This window comes from Sebastes umbrosus, chromosome 10 (assembly GCF_015220745.1).
Source record: "Sebastes umbrosus isolate fSebUmb1 chromosome 10, fSebUmb1.pri, whole genome shotgun sequence".
NCBI classification, from domain to species: domain Eukaryota; kingdom Metazoa; phylum Chordata; class Actinopteri; order Perciformes; family Sebastidae; genus Sebastes; species Sebastes umbrosus.
The window spans coordinates 14,692,080-14,717,425 of record NC_051278.1 but is presented as its reverse complement, the minus strand read 5'-3'; the positions used below and the strand labels follow the sequence as shown (position 1 = coordinate 14,717,425).

Genomic DNA, 25,346 nt, shown 5'->3' with positions numbered 1-25,346 from the left:
TGAGTATCACGATATTATGTTGTATGAAACTATATTGATTCTCAAAAAGACTATAGATTTTTAATTGATAGTTTACATGCCAAACATTTTGTGGTTTATTTTGTGTTGATAAACGTAAATGCAGATCCCACTGTTCTGATTGCATAAAAAACAGTTAGCTATTCTTTACTCAGATTTTATGCATATGGAGGTGTGTTTTTTATACTTTGAGTAAATTACATTTTTCTTTTTTAAATCCCAATTTATCATCTTGCTTACAGTATCGCAATATAGGGCTGCAATTAATGATTATTTTCATTGTCAATTAATCTGTAGATTATTTTCTTGAGTAATACATTTGTTGTTTAGGCTATGAAACGTCAGTGTGAAAAATATCAATCAGTATTTCCCAAAGCCCAAGATGACGTCCTCAAATGTCTTGTTTTGTCCACAACTCAAAGATATTCAGTTTACTGTCATAGAGGAGTAAAGAAACCAGAAAATATTCACATTTAAGAAGCTGGAATCAGAGGATTTTGACTTTTTTTCTTAAAATGACTCAAACCGATTAATTAATTATCAAAATGGTTGGCGAATAATTGATTAATCGTTGCAGCCCAATCGCAATATATCACAATATATTGAATCGTAATCCCTGTATCATGATACGTGTCGTATCGCCAGATTCTTGCCAATAATGCACAGCCCTAGTAGCCAGCTCAGAGTAAAGCTTGAACCTCTGTGACTTGAATAACTATCGCATGCGACTGTAATAGCAGGGACAGATGGCAGGAGGGGAATGCCGTCTGACTACAGCAACCCGGAGTGTGACAGGGACATGCTCTACTAGGTGAGAAGAATGCGTTGTGACACTCCTCCAGGGCACCTTGTGAACAGCGTGACAGTGGCATGAAAGCGTCAACATGCCAGTTTTCACAGCGCACCCCTCTCTGTGCAGGCCTGCCAAGACTACCGACACTGCAGTTCAACTTCCACACCACGGGAGAAAGTCGCACTGATGCTGCTGGAAGTGTTGCTGCGACATTTTACCATCAGGATCTGTTTTGCCCAGTCTTGAAAAAAATATGCTTCTGTGAGCAGTGGGATGGGAGATAAGCTCATTAGTTGCCTGAGGTTGTTATTGTCACTGAGGGCTGTAAATGGCTTTTATAATTCAATCAACTCCACCTTGGCTGCGCAGTGAGTCAACTCTCTGCCCTCCACAAACTGTGTCAGAGCAGCTGTTGCACCAGATCATATTGCGATGTTACGCAAAGACCGCAGCGATAATGTGACTAGCACACAATGGCATTTTTATGTTGTGCACCAACAAAACAAAGACAACTGTGTTGGGTTGGCCCAAAACCACCCCGCTAGCACAATTCCACGAAGTGTGCTCAGTCACTAGTAACTTTCCAAGCCCAGCCCTATGGAGTTTAATGTTGCTTGTTTTGGCAGAGAGACCGTATTTTGGCAGACACTGACAAACCTGCTCACCTGTAATCAAACCACAGGAGCCAACACCCTTCTTTCATGTTTCACAGTATCACTCCATCTCTCTATGTCTGTCTCTTAGTTACATAAGTGCACGATTAGCACAAACAATTTCCAGCTTCACCTAATAATCAGTCCTGCGATGCCTATTTTAAGTACGGAAACAAAATGACCATCAGTGTCATTCACAAAATAATGAGACTAGTAATTGCCTCGTCTTTTACTTCCAGGGGAGTGGCTCATAAAATAAGCTGCATTCTCTGCTGATGAATTATTACTATTCATTCTGATGCCCTGCAGGCGGCTTTCACATCACAGAGGCCCATATTTCTTGGCAGCAAACATATTAAGAGTTTGAACCTCTGTCATGCCTACTCTGCAACCTTCCTGATACCCTGTAACCACCTCCAGTCATAATCAGAATGGCAGACTGGTGCAGGGAGGGTGAATAATTAATGCTGTGTTTTTTGGGTTTGCTTATTTCACTAAGCAAAAAAGAAGTTTCTTGCCCTCATCGCCTGCGGCCGAATACTTAGCTTGCCTGGCACTGCGTTCAGCTTCTAAAGGGATGATGCCTTGCTCAGAGAGCCAAACCATAACATAAGATTCGACACAGGAAAAACAAACCTGTGCGGGAATAAAACTCTGGATGAACTCCTGTTGCGCTGCAAACGGGAGGGAGACATCAAAGCATTTTTTTACAACACGCGAAAACACTAATAACTGCGAGGCTAAATCATGTCATTAGCATGAGAGCTGACATTTTCTTGTCAGGGGGAACACACGGTTTAGTAGGTGGAGGTGGCTGTGGGGCTGATGGGTGTCGTTGGCAGAGTCCTCCATGCCGTGACACATGTTTATCCAGGCCACCAGACAGACAGACAGAGAGCAGATAGCGGCTCGCGGGCTGAGAAGAGCGGGGGTGCCCTGTTGTTTCCATGCTGCCAGGAAACTCTGGAGTGTCCTGTGCTCCGTCCCTGTCACAACGTGCTGCAGTCTATCTCCTTCCACTTTGGAAAAAAAACACTATTCACACACACCATCTTAGATAAGAAGGGATATTATCCATGATCTCAACCTCTACCGTGATGATGGAAATGTACCAACTGACTATTCACTAAGGCCTGTCGCCGTTAGTTACTGTTGCTATGTCAAGCTTTCTGTTTGCACACGGCACGACCGCCGTTAACAATGATAGCGTGGCAGAATTACCTCACGAAATTTGTAGTAATATTTAAAACAATGGGTCTCTGATTTCAGACAAAAGACAAAAGCAGGCTTCTCGTTGTCCAGCAACTCTCAATTTTGCCCTCCAATATAACAACTGCTGTTGTGCAAAACATGCCTGTTCAGAACGGGACGAATGCTCAGCCTGTGTCGTTGCTGCTTGTAGCTTTCTCAAGAACCGCTCATACAAACTTCACACTCAACACTTTATTTTTGTCATCAGAACCACTATAGCTAACCATGGCGTCACTTTAGGATTAGGCAACAAAACCACTATAGTTAGGTTTAGGAAAGAACTACATGGTTGGGCTTAAAACTACTACGTTTGTACAGTGAAAATGACACTGAACGTTGTGAACACGAGACACGAACGCATGGGACACAAACAGCGGTCTCCTGGATGAAAGCCTTGTGTTTTTTGGACCCATCCACCTCCCCTCCCGCACGGCCGGTGTCTCTTTTTGCTCTCTAAACTACGTCACCACACTCCTGGCGCCCTTTCTATGTGTGTTTACTGTTGCCGCGAATGGGTTTACATTACAGTCAATGGCGCTAAAAGACTGAGGTTAAGCTACATGCATCCAGGCAAAAAAAGTTAGCATCCTCACAAGCTGATAATTCATGATGTGGTTCTTCGCTTTCGAAGTAAGTAAGTAAGTAGTGGATATGCTAACAGTTGCAGCCTAGAGCAGATGGACACACTGCGTGATCAGTTCTTTACACTTTTGGTCTTCTGCTTTTGGTTTTGGAAAGGCACCAGCCTCTAAACTCTCAAAGAAAAGAGTCTCTCTCCTAACAGCACACCACATCAACATGTGGAGAAATCCAAAGCTCGACAGACCTGCTGTGACTAGTTGCTAAGCTACGATTGGACAATCACTGTTTGAGGGGGGACTTTAGCAAATGGTCAGATGTGTTCCCCAGACTTTTTGACCTCCTGTCTAAAGCTGACATTTATCCAGAGAGGATGTGTTTCTGAAATCACCTCCATCTCCGAAGCCAATGTTCCAGAGCAACAGCAATCACAGCTTTTCCTTTCTCCCATCAGATGTTAAAGTTAGCCTCTGTAGCCTTATCTACAAACAGCACCACACCTGACTGTCTTTAGCTGTCCCTATCTCCCTCTCTACATGATCTACAGCACCTGCTGCCTGTCACAGATAGACTTAGCCCGTACTAAATCCACATTAACGCAAACACACCACAAAGTTCAGCGGCGTTATATGCTGTGGCAGGCAAATCGATGATAAATCTCAGTTTTCATAATGAAAAATGTTCAGGGAAGTACTTACTGCGGAGCAATAATACTGAGGATGCGTTATTGTATTTTCTCTATTGATCCTGCAGATTTATGCAGCCACACTTGGATTTGTTGTCTGTTGCTGAAAACAAATAAAATGTGTCTGGCGTATAGTGAGTGAGATATTTACACAAAGCCTCTTTGGGTTTGATATTAGCTCTTAAAATGAAACATAAATTCATCATACTGTCGCTGTCCATCAGGGAGAGAGAGGTCCATGTGTTTATCTGCTTTACAGTTGCTAACATGAAAACACAGCCTCAGCATCAATTTGTCAGCTTGTCTGGATGGGTCTTAAAATGGTGTCATTATCACAGCAGGAGCAAATCCCCCTTTCCAGATTGCCTGAGGTTGCACTGCTTTTAGGCCACCCAGCGCCTTCCAAAGCCACGGAGTTATTACAAACATTCAACAGGTTCTTGTGCTGACCAGGAATCTGTAGCTGTTTGTGTGAAGGTCGACAACTTACTTCCCAATCGGTCACAGCCCGGTCACACAGAGCTTCTGTACAGCTGCAGTCATATGATCTGGAGTATAGTTGATGCTTTGAACCTAATTAGACATGCAGTGTTTTCTGTGAGAGAAGTCAACAAGTTACTGGAGGGAAGCTGGTTTGAAGCCAAATGAGATACGACTGTGACATGGTTAAGGATCTATGGGGGCAGATAATTAAGGGATAATGTTCAGCGAGCCGGTCATTGTTGTGAAATAAACCCAGACAGGGCGATATTTTACAACAATGACCCGCTAGCTGTACATTATCCCGCTTATTACAGAGCTACTTACTTAAGAAATCAATAATTTGACACAAAAATGGTCCTTCAGAGTCTGACATCAGAACTGCGTCCATAGCAACGGTCTGTTATACATAGCAACGGTCTGCTATAAAGAAATAACAGACTGTAGAACGCTGTGACCGAGTCGAGTATTCAACAAAGCCGTGTAATAATATCATTTATAAACTGTTCAATGTGTCTCTGACCAAGACCCCAACCCCTAAAAAACTGCAGATGATTATTATTATGAGACAATGGAAAACGGTTACACCCTTGTCATTTGAATGGATTGAACTAAAGTCCAACAAGATTGAACTAAAGTCCAACACAACAGTGTTAGAACGAGTCATATTCAGACTCTCAGGACGCTAAGACTTGTTCCTGAAAATATGGAGCCCATTCCTGGACCACATCAACAACAGAAAATATCAAAGAACTGATCCCACATCACACATAGCAAACGTCAACTGATAAAGCCCATTGTCTTTTCCCCTTTTTTTCTTCTTTCCTTCTTTTTTAAATTAAATTAAATGTATTTATTATTGTATCTTTATTTTATGTATCAATTATTTAGTCATGGAGATATAGGGTGGCTGGGGGAGTGTTTATAATATGAAAATGTCCTAAGAAATGTCTTGTAACCTTCATATTACAACAAAAAGTAAATTTTCAAAATGTCAAATATCAATAAAAACTTTTTTTTCTTTTTTTTTTAAAGCTGCTTAGCCCAGAAAGGAACAATATATAATAGTAAAATGTTTTATAGTCTCTCTGAGATAAAAAAAAAAAAAAAGACTCCACCGGCAACAGAAAATGAATGGCAGTCCCAGCTCTCAAGTACAACTAAGTGATTGCAAACTAAACAGACTAAAGTCTTCATTCTGTAATTTCTCCTATTACACAACCATCTATGGTGGAGTCAGCCTGGTGTCACATGACTGGTCATCTGTCGCAGATGACGCCTGCTGCCACTTCTTCAAAACAGAAATTGAGTCATCGGGCAACGCATTCACGCCTAAAACAAGAGCTTAGTTTCACATCCTGATGACTTGTGAACATGACAAATCTTTGTATAGAGTTTTCAGCAAAAAATAGAGAGTCTTGTGTTTATGCTGGATAACCTGGATGCTTTTCAGGTTAACCATACAGTGACATTATTTCAATAGAATACTTCACAATGAACTAGTGCTGCAACTAAGGATTATTTTCACTGTTGATTAATCTGTCGATTATTTTCTTGATTAACCGATTAGTTGTTTGGTCTATAAAATGTCAGAAAATTCCAAGATGACGTCATCAAATGTCTTGTTTTGTCCACAACTCAGAGATATTCAGTTTACTGTCATAGAGGAGTAAAGAAACCAGATAATGTTCACATTTAAGAAGCAGGAATCAGAGAATTTTTTTACTTTTTTTTCTTAAAAAATGACTCAAACCGATTAATCGATTATAAAAATAGTTGGCAATTAATTTAATAATTGACAAATAATCGATTCATCGTTGCAGCTCTACAATGAACCACATAAACCCACCTGATTTAATAAAGAATATGTTGAAATCGATCTGAATTAATGTGGCTGCAGCCGAGGTTTACTAAAAATATAACATGACTTTCAGTTGGGAAGTGATTCAAAATATTTATTTGCCAGTTGACAAAATATTATTTTATTGTGATTTTCAGAATAAAAGTTCTCTTTTCTGCCTTTTGAAAACATGATTTTGTAAAATTCCCCAGCACAGTACACCTCATTATGTGTTTCTTTTGAATCGTCTACACCAAAGCTTGCCTGCATTTCTGGAGGGCACTGTATGGTTCAAGGGTGGGTAGCTCCGGTATGTGTGTGTGTGTGTGTGTGTGTGTGTGTGTGTGTGTGTGTGTGTGTGTGTGGGTGGGTGGCTGGTTTTGTGTGTGAATGAAACAGCATGGGAGAAGAAGGGTGGGTGAGTGGGTGGGGGCGGGGGAGAATGAATAACGTGTCAGGCTTTTTAGTTGAGAGACTTCTTGTGTTGATGAATAATTGAGCTGTAGTCAGGCGGAGAGCTGTTTCACGAGCCTCTCTGTCTCCAAGTTAAAATTAGACCCTTCTCTCTATGCAGACAGTCTCTTTGAACTGCTACTGTCTCAGAGCATCACTCAGCTCTCTCTACAGCCCACTTGGGCCTTTCAGTAGATATGAGGAGAGACGTAAACATGCTTGGCGGACAAGGGGAAAATCTGCGTTGTACAAGCCGGGGAAAAGCACTACACTATCGATATTTTCATTAAAATGTATCAGAATAAAAATGTGAGAACATTTTCCTTGTGTTGATTGGTGACGCTAATTTGATATTCAAAGCTCCTCTCTGCGGCGGTTATAATGAAGTTCTGCTCTCCCCTCTGTCTACCTGTCATACCAAGATCCCCCAGGCTTTCCTGTCTTCGCCTGGCCTCTGAGCACCAGCAGCCCATCTCAATCTGTCACTCCTGTCAGGCCCACAACGCCACCAAAGAACCCAGAAAAAGTAGGACACCGGGAACTCGTCGCACACACACTGAGAGGCATGAAATGTAGTAAAGAAATACACATTTTGCGACAGAGGCCTCGGAGTCCGTCAGTGTAATATCTGCTGTTATCTATGGGCAGCCGGCTCTAAATGGGGCATTCAGTGACTCTTCAAAGCCCCCGTTTCTTCAGGGCGACTCGGGCTGCATTGTTACTGTTTTAATTAGAACTGCTTCTCGCCTGCTCTGTGAGATTCACCCAGCCTCAACATCAAAGCGCTGCTCTGAATAATGATGTACCCCTCCATGCCTCAGGTACAGCCTGAATCTCACAGCTCCCCCCTCCTCCTCTTCCTCACCTCCTTCCAACCCTCCCTCCACACCTCTTTGTACCTCTCTGCTTCCCAATTTACTGCTATTTTCTCTGCGCGCTGACATGACACTATTTTGTCGTGTTCGGGGCAGCAAGTTGATGCTATAAACTCTCTGTGTTTGTGCTGGATGTGGCTCCACCAGCCTGGTGGTTACAGCAGCCTCAAAGGACACGCTATTTCAACTTGTACATATGTCCTGTGCTCAATGATTACAAATCAGTTTAAACACCACAACACTGCTGCTGTCCAGGTAACATCTTTGAAAGACAAAAGTACCAGCTGATACAGACTGTTTTTATTTATCACTGTGCTTTTATTTATTCATTCAAATGTTTATTTTTCAGATACACAATTACAGACTCCCCATGTTATATAGTATAGAGCGCTGCAGGAATGAGTCCTAAAACCCGGAAATGAGTTAGCATTTTAGTTCTTTTGGTTCCCTCGTCTCAAACTCAATGTTTCTTGAATAGTTTTTGTTTAGATGCCTGAAATAAGGTCTGTGGTTAACAAAAGCGTAAGAGATTTTAACGTTTTGTTCTATGATATAAAATACGTCGATAAATATCCCACTTGTGACTTTTGAAGCTTTTGCATGTCTTCAAAAAGGCGGTTGCTAACATTTGGCTAAATGAGACTACTAAACGCCATCACGCCAAACACTATAGTCCACCTATAACTTAGTGGTGGTGGCGTGAAAAGTAAATTGTTCGTTCCATTGCAACATCAGCACCCAGCAGCAGAGCCACGCTTCCGCCATTTTGGGCTGAAAGCTTCGTGTGCAGCTCAGTAACAACAGAACTAAAGGTTTTATCCTCCGCCTGTTATACCCCTGCTGCTCTGTTATGTTCTCTGGTTTTGATTGAGTTTATTTTGTACACAATAAAGCAATCAGACTGCTTATGGGAATATTATCAGGCTCTCTTTGTGTGGAAGCTATTATTTCATACCTGTTTACACAGAGTACACAAATCAACTCAGCTACCTTCTTGACAGGAGATCAAAGCTACATAATAGGAGCCAACATGCCAACTGATGTGACTTAACCTAAAGGAATTCACCAGAACATACTGAACTGATGACGTTGACTCTTTCTTTCAAACATCACCTTGTATAATCCGACCATGGCCTCATGCTGACTTTCACTGCCGTTCCTCTGTGCTGACTCACAGCTGCATTCCTCCCTCTGTAAACACACACAAGAAGAATGAGGCAACACCAAAGAAGCATCATGAAATATTGAGGTTATGCAATCTCTTGACTCGTGGTGTGCTCAGCTGATTATGCACAAGACGTGACACCCATTACTGCAAATCTCATTTTAATGAGATCAAAACATAGTATGAATCTAGGGAACAATGCACAAATGATTTAATTCTTAACCTCCTTGAATTGCATTGTGTATTGTATTCAAAGCAGGTCGTGGACCGTCCTCTAGTCAGACGGCAGCGCGTTGTGGGAGCTGATTTAAAATTTAAATAAAAACTGGAAGAGTTACTTAATATTTCGCAACCTACTTCAATAAATGTGACTTTTCAAAGTCATGCAATCCTGCTCGGCTGACGTGGCTCGACTTCGACATGCTGAAGTAAATATTTTAGATTATTTTAGGACATGTCAGATAGGGCTGCAAATAATGATTGTTTTCACTGTTGATTAATCTGTTGATTATTTTCTCAAATCGATTAGTTGTTTGGTCTATAAAGTGTCAGAAAATGGTGAAAAAATGTCGATCATGTCGTGTGGTGAGTTTACAAAGTTGACCCAATCGCAGAGTAACAGGCAGGACAGGTATTTAGAAATAAAAGCGAGCTTTAATAGAGCTGAAAAATCCAAAACAACAAAAGGCAGGGAGGGGAACCAAGTACCAAAAGAACAAATAGAAACAAACAACAAAAACCAAACAGAGGACCAAAACCAAAAATCACAAACCAGGGAAACACGAGGAACACCAGGATCAGAGCAGGAGGAAACAAGGAACACGGAGGACAAGGTAGACGGGGCTGGAGAGACAAACGAACCGACAAGGGCAGAGGGGAACACACAGGCTTAAATACAAGACATGATTACACACAGGTGAAACAAATCAGGGCGGGGCAGACAATCAACAAAAGGCGGGAAAACAAACAAAGGAGGGAAGTAAAACCAGACAAGACACAGGAGGAGTGAATTACCAAAATAAAACAGGAAACACCGGAATAATATAGAAGACACCAAATCCAAAATCACAAAAGTAAATAACCAGAGGCTGACACAGAAAGAACATGACAGATCAGTGTTTCCCAAAGCCCAAGATGACGTCCTCAAATGTCTTGTTTTGTCCACAAGTCAAAGATACACAGTTTACTGTCATATATAATGTGTTAATTAATGAGCTTTAGGGTTGGTTAACTAGCTGGTAGGAAGATTTTCCATCTTTGGAAGGAGCCAGGCAAGGAAACAGTTTCCTTGTGCTAAGCTAAGCTAAACTAACGAACTTTTGGAAAGATGCAAATATGCAAATAAATGTTTCACAAAATGTTCAACTGATCCTTTAAGAAAATAAATGTCAGTTTCATGCTGTGAATGTTACATCGATCTTTCAGGTAGTTTTAACCTCGAGTGTGATGTCAATTAAAACTGACTAGCATGGTAATAAGGTCAACTAAAAACATATTTTCCAGTAAGTCACATTTACAAGCATTGCAGAAGGGGTTGGAAGTACATAATTTCCCCAACGTTCACGTTCTACTTCTTATTTTGTTAAGGCAGGTTTAGCAGTGTGATCCCACTTTGATCACATCGCGTTTTTAATCTGGCCCCTGCCATCGTCATTAGGCGGTAAAGTGTTTGTTGTTTGGATAAAGGCCCGTCAACTTGTTACAAGGCCAAGATTAATTGCACCAGTTGAGGTGATCCAGAGCGTTGCTTGGTGCTGTATTGATGGGGGCTGCTTTGGCCCGTTTAGCCTGCGAGGCCTTCAGGGAGTAGAGCGTTCAGAGCAGCCCAAGGCCGTAGCCTGACGCATCTATCACGAGGATTACATCATCAAAGGTCGGCTGCATTAGGAGTTCACAGCTTCCCGTGTGAGAGAGTATTCAGGCATGCTGCGATTTTACGATTTAACTGCGAAACGTCAAAGAGCTTTCTTGCAATATAATCAGATTTATGTCTCTCAGCCTCTCTTCTGGCTCAGATAATGACGGTACTCAGACAGTATAGCACACATCATAATGTTTTTTTTTTGCAGAGAGTCTATGTAGCACAGCTCCCCACTGGGATTTCAGACAACAGTGAACTCACAGATCTATTTTTGTGATATTAGATGAATGCATTGCATGTTTGCGTTTGTGCAAGGGGAGGGGGTTGTGTGTGTATGTGTGTGTGTGTGTGTGTGTGTGTGTGTGGGTGTGACAATGAAACAAAATCAACCACTGTAATTGGCGCTCACCTCCTGATGAAGCTATTTGAGAGTCACCGGCCCCAGAGGTCACGGAGAGGATGAACCATGACGATGACATCACAGCCCAGAGCGTAACAACAAACGCTGTCTTGTTTTTAGTGAAAACAAAGCGTGTTTGTTCACAGCCCCCTTTGTCTCTTTCAAGATCCTGTGAGTTGAAAATGTGGCGACACAGTTACACTGACCTTTGTTCCTCCGGTAACAGACTCTCTCTGTGTCGGGCTGCAGAGGATTGGAGGGCTGAGAGCGGCCCTTTGGAGTTGAGTGCTGATCACATGAGCGGCTAAAATAACAAAGCGGTCTGATTCGGGCCTTTGTCTGCTTACAATCACGTGATTCAGATCGCCAAAGAACTGAATGTCGACACATAATATAATTAGTAATATTGTAACCAGAGAACCGGCATTGAAAGCTTTGTCATCTGATAAAATCAGGCTGTATCTCCCCGTGAGGTCCGCTGAAATCACAATGCATAATGCGCTTAATGCACCAACACAGGACCTATTCTACTCAAACAGAATATCATTCATTAATGCATTTTGAAACTTAATTAGTACATCCTTTACCAGCTTGCTGTGGAAATAATGTCAAGTGACTCTTTGAGGTTTAGTCAACCCGACATAACCACCTCTTTAAAGGTACAGTGTGTAGGATTTAGCGGCATCTAGTGGTGTGGTTGCAGATTGCAACCAGCTGAATACCCTTCCGCTCACTCCTCCCTTTCCACAGCCCTGTCTCCTAAAATGGGTCCAACACACACTGGACTTTTCCCCAGGAGACCGCTGTTTGTGATCCATGTGAAACGTAGTCATTTCTTGTGTTTTCATTTTGTTTTCAAGTAACTTTATGCCAAACCATGATGTTATTTTTACTTAACCTAAGAAAGTAGTTTTGTTGCATTTCCGTTTCGTTAATCACGTGTTTAAAACCGCGACCGTAATCTGGTAGAAAATACGTTTCCCTCAAAACATATTTTGATTATGCAGTTTGGTTGTATTGGAACGAAATTTTGTGGGAGACAGAGTTGCTTTCCAAGACTGCTGTAACGTGAGCCGCCGAGTGCAAAATTGTGGTAACGTTGTTCGCCTCCCTTAGAGGCCATCCTCACCATAATAACACTACTTTAGGAGCAACGGAAGTTAAACGGCGGCTGGCGGTTTTGCACTCTCACAAGTGTGTCAGAGAACTATGGTGGCCTTCAGGTAACGTAAAAACAAGAAAGGCTCTCTATAGAGCCAGTGTTTGGTTTGTCCGTTCTGGGTTACTGTAGAAACACGGCGCAGCAACATGGCGAACTCTGTGAAGAGGATCCGCACCCTTGATATGAAGGGCTCATTCTAAGCTAACGAAAACACAGCGATTGTTAGTGTCAGGTGATTATACACTAATGAAAACATCGTTATGAATATTATACTCCATTTCTGCTAATAGATCCCCCGAAATGCTACACACTGTGCCTTGAATGTCCCAGATGTTGAGAATAACAACATCAGTGAGTCAGCACAGCTGTCTATCCTTCTAAGGATATTGTCAAACTCCTCTGAGGATAACACGACAATGACTCTGTTGTCTTCACAAGTCTTCACAGAGGTGTACTCTCTTATGAGGGGAACAAGATTGCAAATTGCAATGTTAGACCAAGCATAAAAATGTGATGAAAATGATTTATGGAGCAATCTGCGAGTATCCCTCCTAATTAATACAGTGTCATATTGTACACGGACGAGGCTTCTCTGATGAACTACAGGACAAGAAGACACTGGGAATCCTGGATGATTTTCAGTAAGCGGCAACCAAATAAATCAAGTAGTTTCGAGGTGGGAGCCGTGGGGGACATGCAATTAAGTAAATGACATGGCATCTTCCTCTCATGCGCCGAGCCAAACGGGCTGTAATATTACTACCACGTGTGAGTTGAATGGAAATGGGAGCATTATGTCTGTGCAAAGATCTATGATAACATTTACAGCCAGCAGAGAGAGTTGATGCTGGAGTATGATGTCTGACATTAACATTTCAGGCATGTAGCAGCTGCTGGTATGCAGCGGGGCTTCTAGCAGAGACGGAGTAAGTTAGATTAAGTAGAGTTAAAATTGAATGCATCACCAGGATTACAAGTCAATAATATAGACTGTAACAACAACACCACAGTAATAGTCTACTGCTCAAATATTTGAATATCATCATTAAATGAAAGGGGAGCACATTACAACATTTCTTAAATGTGCTGAACTTGATATTCAGAACATTAATATAGCAGCACACATCTATTTAATATGTAAAGACATAGAGGAGTAATGTCTACCTGAGCAGAAAATGAAGTCACTCTCCCTCCAACCCGGTCTCACGGCCATTCTGCGTGTCATGGGTACGCATTTTAGCCTAGTCATTTGTACGCCACGCAAACGTCTGCAGTTAGGTTCAGTCAACAAAATCACTTCGTGAAAAACATCATAGTTGGGCTTAAAATAAGTACGTAAACTAAGCAAAATATGTATGGAAACAACGTAACACAACAACTGAAAACACGTCACAAACACCATTAACGTAATTTACAAAACAAAACACTGGTCTCCTGGTTAAAGGCTGGTGTTTGTTGGATCCATCCACCTCCTGACCCACCCAAAATAAATGCTCTTTCTCGCTTTTTATACTACATCACTAACTCTTAACCCTTGCATTACATTGCAGCCAATACAGGATACATGGCGTACAAATGACAAGTGGAAATCAAGAAAGGCGTTCTTATTGTTCATATATCTTGAGGTCAGAGGTCAAGTGATCCCTTTAAAGATGGCCATGACAGTTTTTCCTCGCCAAAATTTAGTGTACGTTTGGAGCGTTATTTAGCCTCCTTTGCGACCAGCTAGTATGACATGGTTGGCACCAATGGATTCCTTAGGTTTTTCTAGTTTCAGATGATGCCAGTATCTTAACGCAAGTTACGTTACAGAAATTAGTGGTGTTAAAACAAATTAGCCCGTTATTAGCCCTAAAGTAAAATTGACATGACTTCTAAATGGTCTTTGAGGTGAGTTAGTTTTGTTTTCAATGTCAAGAAGGGCTTTGAAACTCAACATAAAGTGTAGTTTGGATCAAACAATGAGAGCATGACAGGCCATCAGCAGCCCCTCCCTTCAAGTACAAAAGACAGCCAGAAATACCGCCAATCATCAGAGACATCAATCTCTGTGCTCATGTCTGTGCCCATCGCTCAGCCTGGTACTGTCAGCAGTTCCACACCCCCTCAGGATTCCCACAGCGCCATGTGGCAATGAGGGTCACATTGCATTCTGGGAGAAACTCTCAGCTAAGATCCCCTCTAGGCACGGCCCCACCCCCCCACGCCACTCCACCCCCTCCAACAATCTTGCCCGGTCTCTTCCAAAAAATTCCTTGGCCTCCAGGGCACCACAGAACCCAAAATAACAGGACACATCAGCACTTTCATCTGCATCCCCGAGCAAGCTCAGACACTGCAGCAGCAGCTGTTAGACCACTCACAGGCACAGATAGAAAAGCACTAAGGCGCTATAGTTGGCACACCCCCTTTCCCCTCCAGTGATACGAGCACAGACGGAGCCAGGCTCGGATAAGGGTGCCAGGCTAGGTGTGGCTGACAGAGTTGTCCTTTAGCTGTCCTTCACAAATATTCACCCAAATGAAAAAGTAAACAATTTGCCTTCATCGTATTGTAATGAGACCATCATCTGGTTATTAGATTGTGAGCTAATCAGTGGCATATGTTCAAACATATTTACATTTTACAACATATGGCCACAAGATACATAGCTTAATACATTTTGTATTTGTTTATTTATTTGTAAATCATCGCCTATTCATGAAAAGCAATAATACTGACAAAGCTGAGAACAAGTAGACAGATAAAGGGGCAGCGATTTCTCACTGAGGTCACTTAAGACAGCTTGTTTTACAAAGTATATGCTTTAAACTGAGCACAATACAGCCTGTTCCAGAGTGACAGATTGTATCACAGTACAAAGGAAACACTGAGATATATATTTTTACTTCATCACTATTAAATGAAAAAAAAGCATTACAGTGTCACAAAGAGATAGAGAAGGTAGCTCTGATCAAGGTCGCAGCTCGAGACAGACTGATTAGGTTGCTGTGGCACTTTGTAGCTCAACAGACTAAAACGCATGACTTATGTTGCAAGTTGTGACTTTGCAACAGAGCCAGCGCTCTGCCTGATGTATCTGAGGTCATTCTTTCACAATGCCTGATGGAGGAGTGTACCCCTGCCAGTAATAACTCACCACCAAGCTGTTTGCTGCAGGGCACAATCACCGACCTGATAACGTGTGCAGCGAGGACACAGAAATTCACACCCTGCAGAGCCAATAAAAGACATGTTTTGATCATAAAAAGATAAAGAAAAATAACAAAGTTCCATACATTTATTCTCTTAAAGACATTGTTGAATTTTCTTTTTAAACAAAAGTATGTACAGTCAGTCTTCAATCACCAAGAATAACACTGTGTCAACTCTGGTTCTTGCATTTGCTCCTAGAAGCAAACTAGCTCCTCGGTGGCTGAAAACACGTGTGCTACAGTACCAGCCTGTTCTCAGTAGCAGGGCGTAAATTACAGACGCTTTGTCACGCCCATTGACGTGTGATACCGACGCACAAAGCACCCACTTTCAATTAACTACAAGGTAAAGCCATCCGCGGCAACAGTAAATGCTCAGAGAAGGTGATAAAGAAGGGAAGGCGTATAAATAGCACAACATTACACAGATATTCCGCATGTCATGAGTAAAATATTTTAGCCTTTTTGCATGTCATTTGTACGCCACGCAAACATCCGCAGTTAAGTTGAGGCAACAAAACCACTTAGGTTAAAGATAAACATCATGGTTGGGCTTAAAATAAGTACGTAAACTAAGTAAATACGTACGGAAACAACGTAACGTAAGTACGGAAAACACATTTTCACTACGATCGAAAAGTGACGCCGAGGGGTCTGACAAAGCGTGAGTATGTGACGAGTTGGGATGAGAACATGTTGACAGTACCTGTAAGTGTGGATTCATCCAAATTAGTAGCAGTACGTTGGGCTTGAGCACACGTTCAATTAGCACAAATGGCCATGTTCATGGGTGGGAAGCCAGTGAGGGATCATGTTGATGTTGTTGCACTGCTAGCGACTCCTACTGGTTGGCAGAGGCAACCGGTGTAGAGGGGAGGTTTAACGTGAACTATGCAGTACAATTTCATTGAGCATTTTAAATTCAAAATGTAACGATAAGGTTTTCTATGGACTCTGTTGCTGTGTGTGCTCTCCTTGTTTCCCTGGCAACGGACATATTGACATGCTGCAGTGCTGCTGCTGGAGGTTGGCGGGCAGCCAGGAAGCACCCCGCCTGCACACAATCTTACATTCTGTCTGTTGCCAGCACTATCACTCCAGCTTCACGCAATTCCCATCTCACTTTTTTGTTCCCCATCTTGGTGGGTTTCTGAGACCAGCTGAATGCCAATCTGAAGACTAATGACTTGGGTGGACTGGTGTAGTGTGCGTGTGAGGGAAAGAAAGATGGCACGGCGGGGAGGGAGAGCGAGCGAGAGCCGGAGAAAAACATGGAGGAGGGAGGGGCGAAAGGCTGTGCCATGCAGTGCTCGCATGTTAAGATGAATAGAGGGAAAGGCGAGCCTCGTGTTATGTTACGAGAACATAGTAGTGGCTGGGGGGTTGGGCTCTGCATCAACAGATGGATAAACCCGGGAGAGGAATGCGTGCCAAGCGCCAAATGTATCAGCGGCTTGCTGGGGCATGAAAATGTCAGGTGTCAGCGGCGAGCCATGCGGTCGCTGCTATTCATACAATCCACCATGTGCTGGATGTACACATAAGGCCTTGTGAACGGGGATGACGGGGGTTAAGGGTAATAGTACTGCCGGGGAGAGGAGGATAGATGAGTGGGTGACTCACCTCTTTATCAGCCGTGGATACAGACTCCCTGGCCTTATGTGTTCAGACAGGTTGGGCAGGGAAATGTCAACACCAGGGAGGGTTGTGCATGGCTAACAACCTCGTGGACGCATAAGGGCTAGTATTATCTCATCTGCATTATCCAACACTGCTGGAAAGACAAGTGTTGACTGCTCATGTTAGAAACATAGCAACGCACGCCAACTAGTATGTGCCTTTGTCTCGACACATGCAGTTTGGACACTTACCAAAATTAAGTTTATTCAAGTGTGCTATTAGTATACTTCTTTTAAACTTAAAATAAGAGAGTATACTTTCAGTTTACGTTTCATGTACTTATCAGAGATATACTTAACAAAAGTATACATAAGTATACTTTGCTCATACTGACAAGTATACAGAAGAGTCTAAGTATACTTGTCTTATACTGACAAGTATATAGAAAAGTCTAAGTATACTTGTCTCATACTGACAAGTATACAGAAAAGTCTAAGTATACTTGGCTTATAAGCCTACTTGTACTTAATCTTTTGATTGAGATATACTTAAGAAAAGTATAATTAAGTAGCCTTATAGCCTTATAGGCCTACAGAAAGGTATACTTGTTTGTAGTTGTGCTTACTGTTTGATAGAGTAGCCTATTAAAGTGTGTGAGCGTGTTGACTGATCATGTTAGAAACATAGCAACGCATGTGCCTTTGTCTTGACACATGCAGCTCAGAGAGGAAATTTGCAAATGCAATTTAGTAGCTTCTTCTTACCCTCCAGTTAGTGACTGGCTGGTGAACAAGTAACCCCATCAAAACACATCAGTTGGCATTTTGTTACACCGCCTTTTCCAAAGCCCTCAGGGTCTGTGTCAACTGCGTCCTTGTCCAGACAAAGCCCTCTAAACCCGGGATTTCATTTCCACATTGTGCCCCGGTGTCCCCCTCATTGTTGATTTTTCCACTATGTGCAAGGCCAGGGCATTTGTACCAGTCTGCTAGGCCCACGTCAAAAGAAAAAGTATCCGCTGTTGACGGCTAGGCCATTCTTGTTATTCATGTCATGCCTGGTGGTTTAGTAGGGCAGGGTGCAGAATTTTCCAGAAGCAGCTGTGTGCTAGTGGAGCTGACAGTGCGCCAGCCCAAAAGGGTTTCTATCTCTCTGCTTTCTCTCTCCCGCCCCTCCCTTCCCCCTCCATCGGCATGCTTGGCTCGCTGCCCGGACTTACTCAAACTCACACTCAACCAGAAATATCCGCTCTCCCCCCTCCCCCCGCCTCCCTCCCCTGAACATATCCCTCTGGCTCAACAGAGAAGCTTCCATCACTCCGGATGACATTGGATCATTTTTCTCCCCCTGCACATTCCAGCCAACGAGGAGGACAAGGGAGGGGAGCGGTTTGTGCTCTGTGATTATATCATTACAGAGCAGCAGACATGTATACAGTATATCCAGCACAACCTGTCATTAGCATACTTCATTTGATGATGGCTAAATACAAGTGTGCTTTTGTTGGATGCAACCAACTGGATCGCCTTTGAGCCAGAATTAAATTCGAGAATGCTTTCTCCAAATTTGAGCTCAACCTTGAGCTATAAAAACCCTTCTCTTATTTACTGTACCATTATCCCCCCCCACCACCCCACTCCCCCGACACCTGTTGTGACACGCTCTGCCCGAGTTATCAGATACTCCGAAGGCTCTTCTGGCGGTCTAAATAAACCAGTCCAAGCGACACAGTTGTGTAATACACTCGAAGTCACCGGCTCCAATAATAGCACACACCTGTCAAACACAGGCCCTGCTTGTTCTCTCGGCTGACCTGACCTCCTCTCGCTCCTTAACTCCAACTCAAATGTTCCACGGCTGGGAGACAGCGTAAACACTTCTCGAGAAAATTATTTTCGCAGACACAAAGAGAGAGGGAGGGAAAAAGAGGTGCAGGTAAAAGCAAGAGAATAGAACATTTTGACTGGCAAGGGAGGGCGAACAAAGGCGATAAAAGCTTTATTCTGCCTCTGCAGAGATTGTGCAGTGGCTGCCACTATAAAGCCCTGATTGACAACAACATTAGCACTCAGAGGAGAAATTGCTCCCACTCACTGTTATGTAACATACAAAGAAACTACAGCGAGGTTGCGGATGGGTATTAGTGTGCTCATATGTGTGTGTGTGTGTGTGTGGGCATGTGCACACGTCGTATTCCCAGATAAAAACACAAGTGACAGAATATCTCATCTTATCTTCTGACAACTGTATGCCTTCGAGGAGATGAAAGGAGATGTACAACACGCTGAGGATCTCTGAGGAATCCTGGTTTTACTGCAGCACATAAAAGTTGTCTCAGACAATTTTTGTGGCGCTTTGTTGTTAGGCGACACGATGGTGAAAGTTTAATTGTGTGGTTGTGGCGGAGGCAGTTGATTTTCGTTGCATGCAGACACTGAGTGTCCCAGCTTGAACTGGCGGTAATTGTCCGTGGCAGAGGCCCCTTCGGAGGAGCGAGCGAAGAACAACAGACAGGGACGCGAGGAAATGAGCATCCCATAATGCATCACTGCAGATCTGCCGACACACCCCGGAAACTGAGCCATTCATCAGCCCACCAGCCCGTCTCCTCATCAGGCCCTTCACAGACCAGCATTCAGCTGAAACATTTTACTACATCATATTACTGTAGCTGTTATGTTTCCCATATTGAAAATGTCTTTTTTATTACAAAGCAGGTTTAAGTGCTATATAAATACTGTCAAAGTATCGAAACGCTCAATCCAGAGATAAATACACACAGCTCATTTTCAGAATCTGTGCCTTTAAACGGCCTGTCTGTATTTCTGTAACTTTGTGATGTCACAACTGTACAACATTTCATAGTTTTAAACGTAAACAATCTAAATGTGTCCCATGTTGCGTCCGATATTCAATACTGCGGCATAAATATCCCACAATGCAATGCAGTTGTGACAACAACGTTCATAACAGACGTTGATGGACGGCTCTGTAACGTCAATAACGCTTCAACTTATATGAAAGTATAAGATTTCACTTTGCTAGCCATAATATATATTTTTAAATTAGTTCAGACTTTGATTCTCGCAAACTGTCATTTTCGTCACATGAGGATTGCACGGGTTACCATGGTTACGCGTCTCCAACTGTCAAGGAGGCTCTCAGGAAGTGACGAAGTAAATTACAGCTCAGTGTGTCCGAAAAGATACAGACTACTGTTTACTCACACAAAAGTATGTTGAACGATAGTACACATACTGAGTATGTAGTGCATAGCATGCAATTTCGGATGAGGCCTATGTGAATGACATCAGCTGACAGGAAGTAAACATGGACCTAAGCTGTTGCCTAGCAACGCAATTCCGTTGCAAAGTTGAAATGCACTAAAACGGAGCGTTTCAGACAGAGGACAAATACAGGCATATTGAGGCAGACAGTATGAGGAAAATAAAGTTGTTTTTTTTTAACATGACAGCATGTAAACATGTTCTAGTAGAAACATAAAATACAAGTATGAATATGAAAATGAGCACGATATGGGACCTTTAACGTGGATCTCTGTACCAGCCCGTTGTTTGAAATGATCTGCTCAACCTCCGTATCGTCACTTCAGGCACATTCTGCGTTACCCTACATGGGCTTTGTGTCGCTATTCAGCTTAAAAGGCTGCGCACAGATGGCCCTCACGAGCCATCACATCCATTTGAATCCAGGCTCTCAGCTGACTAAACAAGCACCTCGGGGGTGCAGAGGGACAGACAGTCACCTGCTACCCCCCAATGCCTTTACACACACACGACACAACCTCCACAAAGCTGACAGCTCAGCCAAAAGCCCATTCACCGACCATACAGACGCAACCAGCAGACAGTCAATCACTGTGATTGCATCAGTGTTTTTGAAAAGGTCTGGCTCACTGTCTTTCAGAATACACACTGCATGTTGACGAACCGTAGTTCATTTGCGATTTGCCAAAGTGCAGAGCAGCTGGCGTAGGATCCTTCTAGAGAAAAGCTGTGCTGCTAGCTGCTGTTTACTTTTAGCGCGGCTCAGATTGACGGCTAAATTTAACTTTAGCTCGACATGTTGGAGATGGCAACAAGCATCTTACTACTGTGACTGGCATGCCCCTCCCAGAGGCCCAAAATATATCTGTCTGGAAGGTAGAGTTCAGTCAGAGAGGAAGGGAAGTCACGACTTTTGTTTTACACAATTAGATCTCTATAGATGTTCAAATCTGCAGGAGGGTTTTTATAAATGGAGTAAATTTAGAGCCCCTCCTGGGCTGTATTATACAGCCACATTGTGATGTGCCGAATATTCTCGATCGCAAGAGATAGCACTCCCCTCTCTCGCCTCCTATTTTTCATTTGGCATAGTAGCAGCACGCCATCTTATCAGCTGATCCTGAGCCAGAAGCTTAGGAGCAGTTGCTCAGCAGAAAAAAGGAAGGATTGTGCTGGGCTCGGCTATAATATGAGAAAAAGCCCAAATGCTCTTGGATCAGTCCCGTGCTTTGTCCTCATCTCTCACGTTGCCTCTTTCCCTTGTTCATTTTTCATCCTCTCTGCTTTCATCTTTTTCGTCCTGCACCCCCCTCTCCTTCCTCGGCATTTGGCTCACTCTCTTCCTCCACCTCTCTCTCTCTCTCTCTGCTCCACTTATAAGATTTGGCAGCACTCCAAGATCTGAGAAAAACATTGGAGGCATAGCCTCGTTTTGATGTCTGGAAAGAGAGGGAGGCTGAGAGCGAGAGAGAGAGTCCTCATTTCCATTTCACAGCAACACCACAGCAGAGAGGAGGAATACAGGAATATTGAGAGTGTGAGCGTATAACCGCCAGTCAGAGAGAAAAGGAAGGATGGAGGACAAAAACAGGATCGCAAGAAAAAATGGAAAATTGGGTTCACAAAGCAAAGCAATGCAGAGGCAAACATGAATGTGAAGGGGGGGGAAGAAATACACCAAATATCTTAAAAGTACAGTGGAAACATGCATTTTGTTTGTGTGACCTCTTGATACTCAAGAAAATAGCTGCCATACAAAAAAGATTCAAGCTCCAGCACAGAGCGGTTCGTAGGCCTTTCTCAGTAATTGGGTCTGAGAGAAAACAAATTTGGCGCTCCGCATTGTAATCATCTTAACTTCGCAGGCCTTCATGGTAACCAGGCCAGACCAGTCAGATGTAAAAACCCCCTCGGTGTGGACCACGCCAAGAATCAGAAGGGAGATTTTACACATCCTGTGGATTCAACCGTGCTCCTCCTAATTGCCGGTTGGAGCTCCAGCTTCTCCCCCTTGGTGCTGAGAAGAGAAACCGTCATTACTAGTCTCGCAGGAGCACAAACTCCAAAGGGGAAACTTTGATTGATGAAAAGGAAAAAAAAAGAGGCAGATACGAGCGTCGCGTCCTCGATACAACATTTGCCGTGACCTTGTTTTCCCTGACAGGTCTAAAATTAACCAAGCGGATCAGTTATACTGGGATAGAGAGGGGGGGGAAATGTGGACCAGATTCTCCTTTTGGCGCGTCCCTGTCTCTCCGCTCGCTTTCAGGGGGATTACAGCAGCACGAGCGTGCCTCTTGATTTATTGTGCTAAACATAGATTCATTAGTGAAACAGCTGGCTACATGGAGAGCTTCACTGTCTCCCACACAGGCCTTCCCTCCCTCCACCCACCCACTGGACCACATTCAACGTTTTAATGTAAAATAAATGCCTAAGGATTAGAATTCATAATGCTCTACGATGTCGATGTTGTCAGCATTAGTGGTAGTCTTATGTTGTGTGTAATCTTTGAGTATTTCTTCAGCGTGTTTGAACCAGAAACATCAATGCTTATCTGGCTCCAAAGACAACAAATATGAACTCTGACCAACCCAGTTGTGGCTTCACTATCACGTCAACATCTTTGTGTAACACTGCATACCAAACTACAGCTTAGTTAACCATTAAGAGGAGAGGCAGGGTGGCAACAGACTCCCTGCGTCACATATCTGTTATTGCCTTTCACTTAGCTTGATTAACATAAGTGTGTCGAGTAAATCAATCAAACCGTCAACGAGGGATTTTCTGATTGTATGTGTTGATAAAGAACGTCTGGGTTTTAGGGATGTTTCTAATCCTGCAAACATGACTGTAAACCAGTGCAGCTTCAAACAAAAGCTACTACAATAAAGCAGCGGAAGGATCTAAATGAATCTTTGCCCGAGGTGATATCAGTTTCACCCGGGCTTCACCTGCTCAGACGTCTTAAAACGGTTCCCGGGTAAAAGCACATCAAAGTCAAACAATGTTTGTCTCATAAGCAGGAGCTTAAACATTTAAAAAATCCCTGAAGGTTCTTATAAGTAAACAAAACAAAAAGCCTGTGAGTCATTAACCACAAATGGCTCCTGCATGATTACACTGAAAACAGAGGTTTCATTCAGTATAAATATATATTCAAGCTGAACTTCACGCCATCAACTCTGCATGACCTTGTCTTCTGGTTGTTTACTGAAAACCGCTCCATAATGTTCCCTCCTGCATATAAATCGACAGGCTGCAGCGGAGCATCTGCTATGCACCGATGTCTTCTGGTAACTATGCAACACCGGAGCATTGTGTTATGACAGAGAGAGACACTTCCAGGGACACATTATCACTGTATTAGATACGGCACAGGGCTATTTCAGTCAGCACCGAACAATCAGGTATTGGCTGGAAGTCTTTACGGGAAAAGAGAGAAAATGTTCTCTTGTGCCTCGTTGCATCATGTTTCATGCCAGGTTACTAACACCTGGCATTCATGCAGAGGATGTGGCAATGAGGAACAAGTAGGTCAAAGACTAATAAAAAGAAATCACTGAGAACAGTATGTGAGATGGAATATGGAGTGGGTGTGTTGTTGTTATCAAACTGGGCTGCGTTTAAAGTCCATCTGATAAGATAACTCTCCGAAGAAGGGAAAGGGACTATAAACAACCAGCGGTCTTCAAAATGTTTCTGTCGGTCAAAAGCTGCTCTAAATGTTTGAGAATATGTGTCAATTAAGGAATGATCCTCCTTAGTTGGCTAAACAGTTGGGTTGCAAAAGCTGTGTTTTCATTCAACATTATGAATCAATCAGTTAATCAGGACACCATACAGCTTGTTACAGAGTCGGTAACCCGTGTTAGGACTATGTGGTGCGTACCAAAATACATTTTAAACAGTGGGGTCAATGATTCCTGATTCATGGGCACCAATTCAACTGAAGCAACAACGTGAGAGTCGTCTGCGGGCATTTAATTACCAAAAAACATGCTGAATTTTGAGGGCTTGGCGCTGACATCTCGATTAAAACACGAACAGGAAGCAGATTATGTCTCAAATAATTACGCAACCGCCTGCTACACCAAGTCCTCTCTGCTAGATATGAATCTCCATGTCAGAGTCCGCTTGCTGCAGTGTCAGCTATACATGGGAGTGAGATTTCTTTGTCTGAGGGAGAGCGAAAAACAGTCTTTTGCAGACAGTTTGTCACATAACGACCCCATAAGGCTTTGCAGAGAGGAGTCTGGCTGCCTACTTGCCATTACGGAGGCAGCATTGCTGGGTTTTTTTTATGGCTGTGCAACAATTAAATTTGCATCTGAAGAGATACAGACCGAGATTGGTATGTGAGGCAGCAGCAGCGGTATTGTTTACTCAGAGGGAGCACACGTTGCATACTGAGGCTGCTCTTAGCATGTTGCAGTTGTAGTAAAGGGGTGTTGCTGCAGTGCTAATGCACCCAATTCATGCTTGGAGATAGTTTGAAATGCTGACTTTATTCATAATTTATGGTTCGTCTGCTGCATGATGAATCAAAGGTATGATTATTGGATAATAATGTCTAAAATAAACACCTTCATAACGTCAAACACACAAAGCTAAGAATGTTATTCTTCCAATTTGTGGTTACACAACGTGGTTGCACTATGGTATCATGTTGACAATCATGCACTTTCTCACATTACTGACTCAACAGATTCCAGCTGACTGAACATGACTTGGCACCTATTTCTGTACGCCGCCATCCGTCACAGCGATGCACAAACTAGAGCAAATTTTGGACAATGTTTTTTTCTTTCCGCCCATGCTTTTCCATGAATCATGAAAAGGCATGTGTGCAGTAAAAAAGGCTGCCGTCCTGCAGCTTTGAAACAGTAGCCTACTTATGTTGTGCAGCGTAAATCAAGTCTCCTGAGCCGTCACAACAAGCCTGCGTATCAGAGCAAGAGAGTCCCTATCTCATCGTCTGTCCACAGGTAACTTAATCACTCAAAATGAAGCAAGCTCAGACAATAAAG

General features: G+C 43.0%; 1 long non-coding RNA gene across 1 annotated transcript in view; it reads right to left on the bottom strand.

The window, feature by feature from the left end:
* Window positions 1-11,453, bottom strand: part of LOC119496148 — a 74,918-nt gene extending 63,465 nt beyond the window's left edge. The window contains exons 1-2 of the long non-coding RNA XR_005208655.1: window positions 11,063-11,453; window positions 8,741-8,818 (exon numbers count right to left, since the gene is read on the bottom strand). This is a non-coding gene — a long non-coding RNA (uncharacterized LOC119496148). The remainder of the gene's footprint in view (window positions 1-8,740; window positions 8,819-11,062) is intronic.
* Window positions 11,454-25,346: the final 13,893 nt, after the last annotated feature.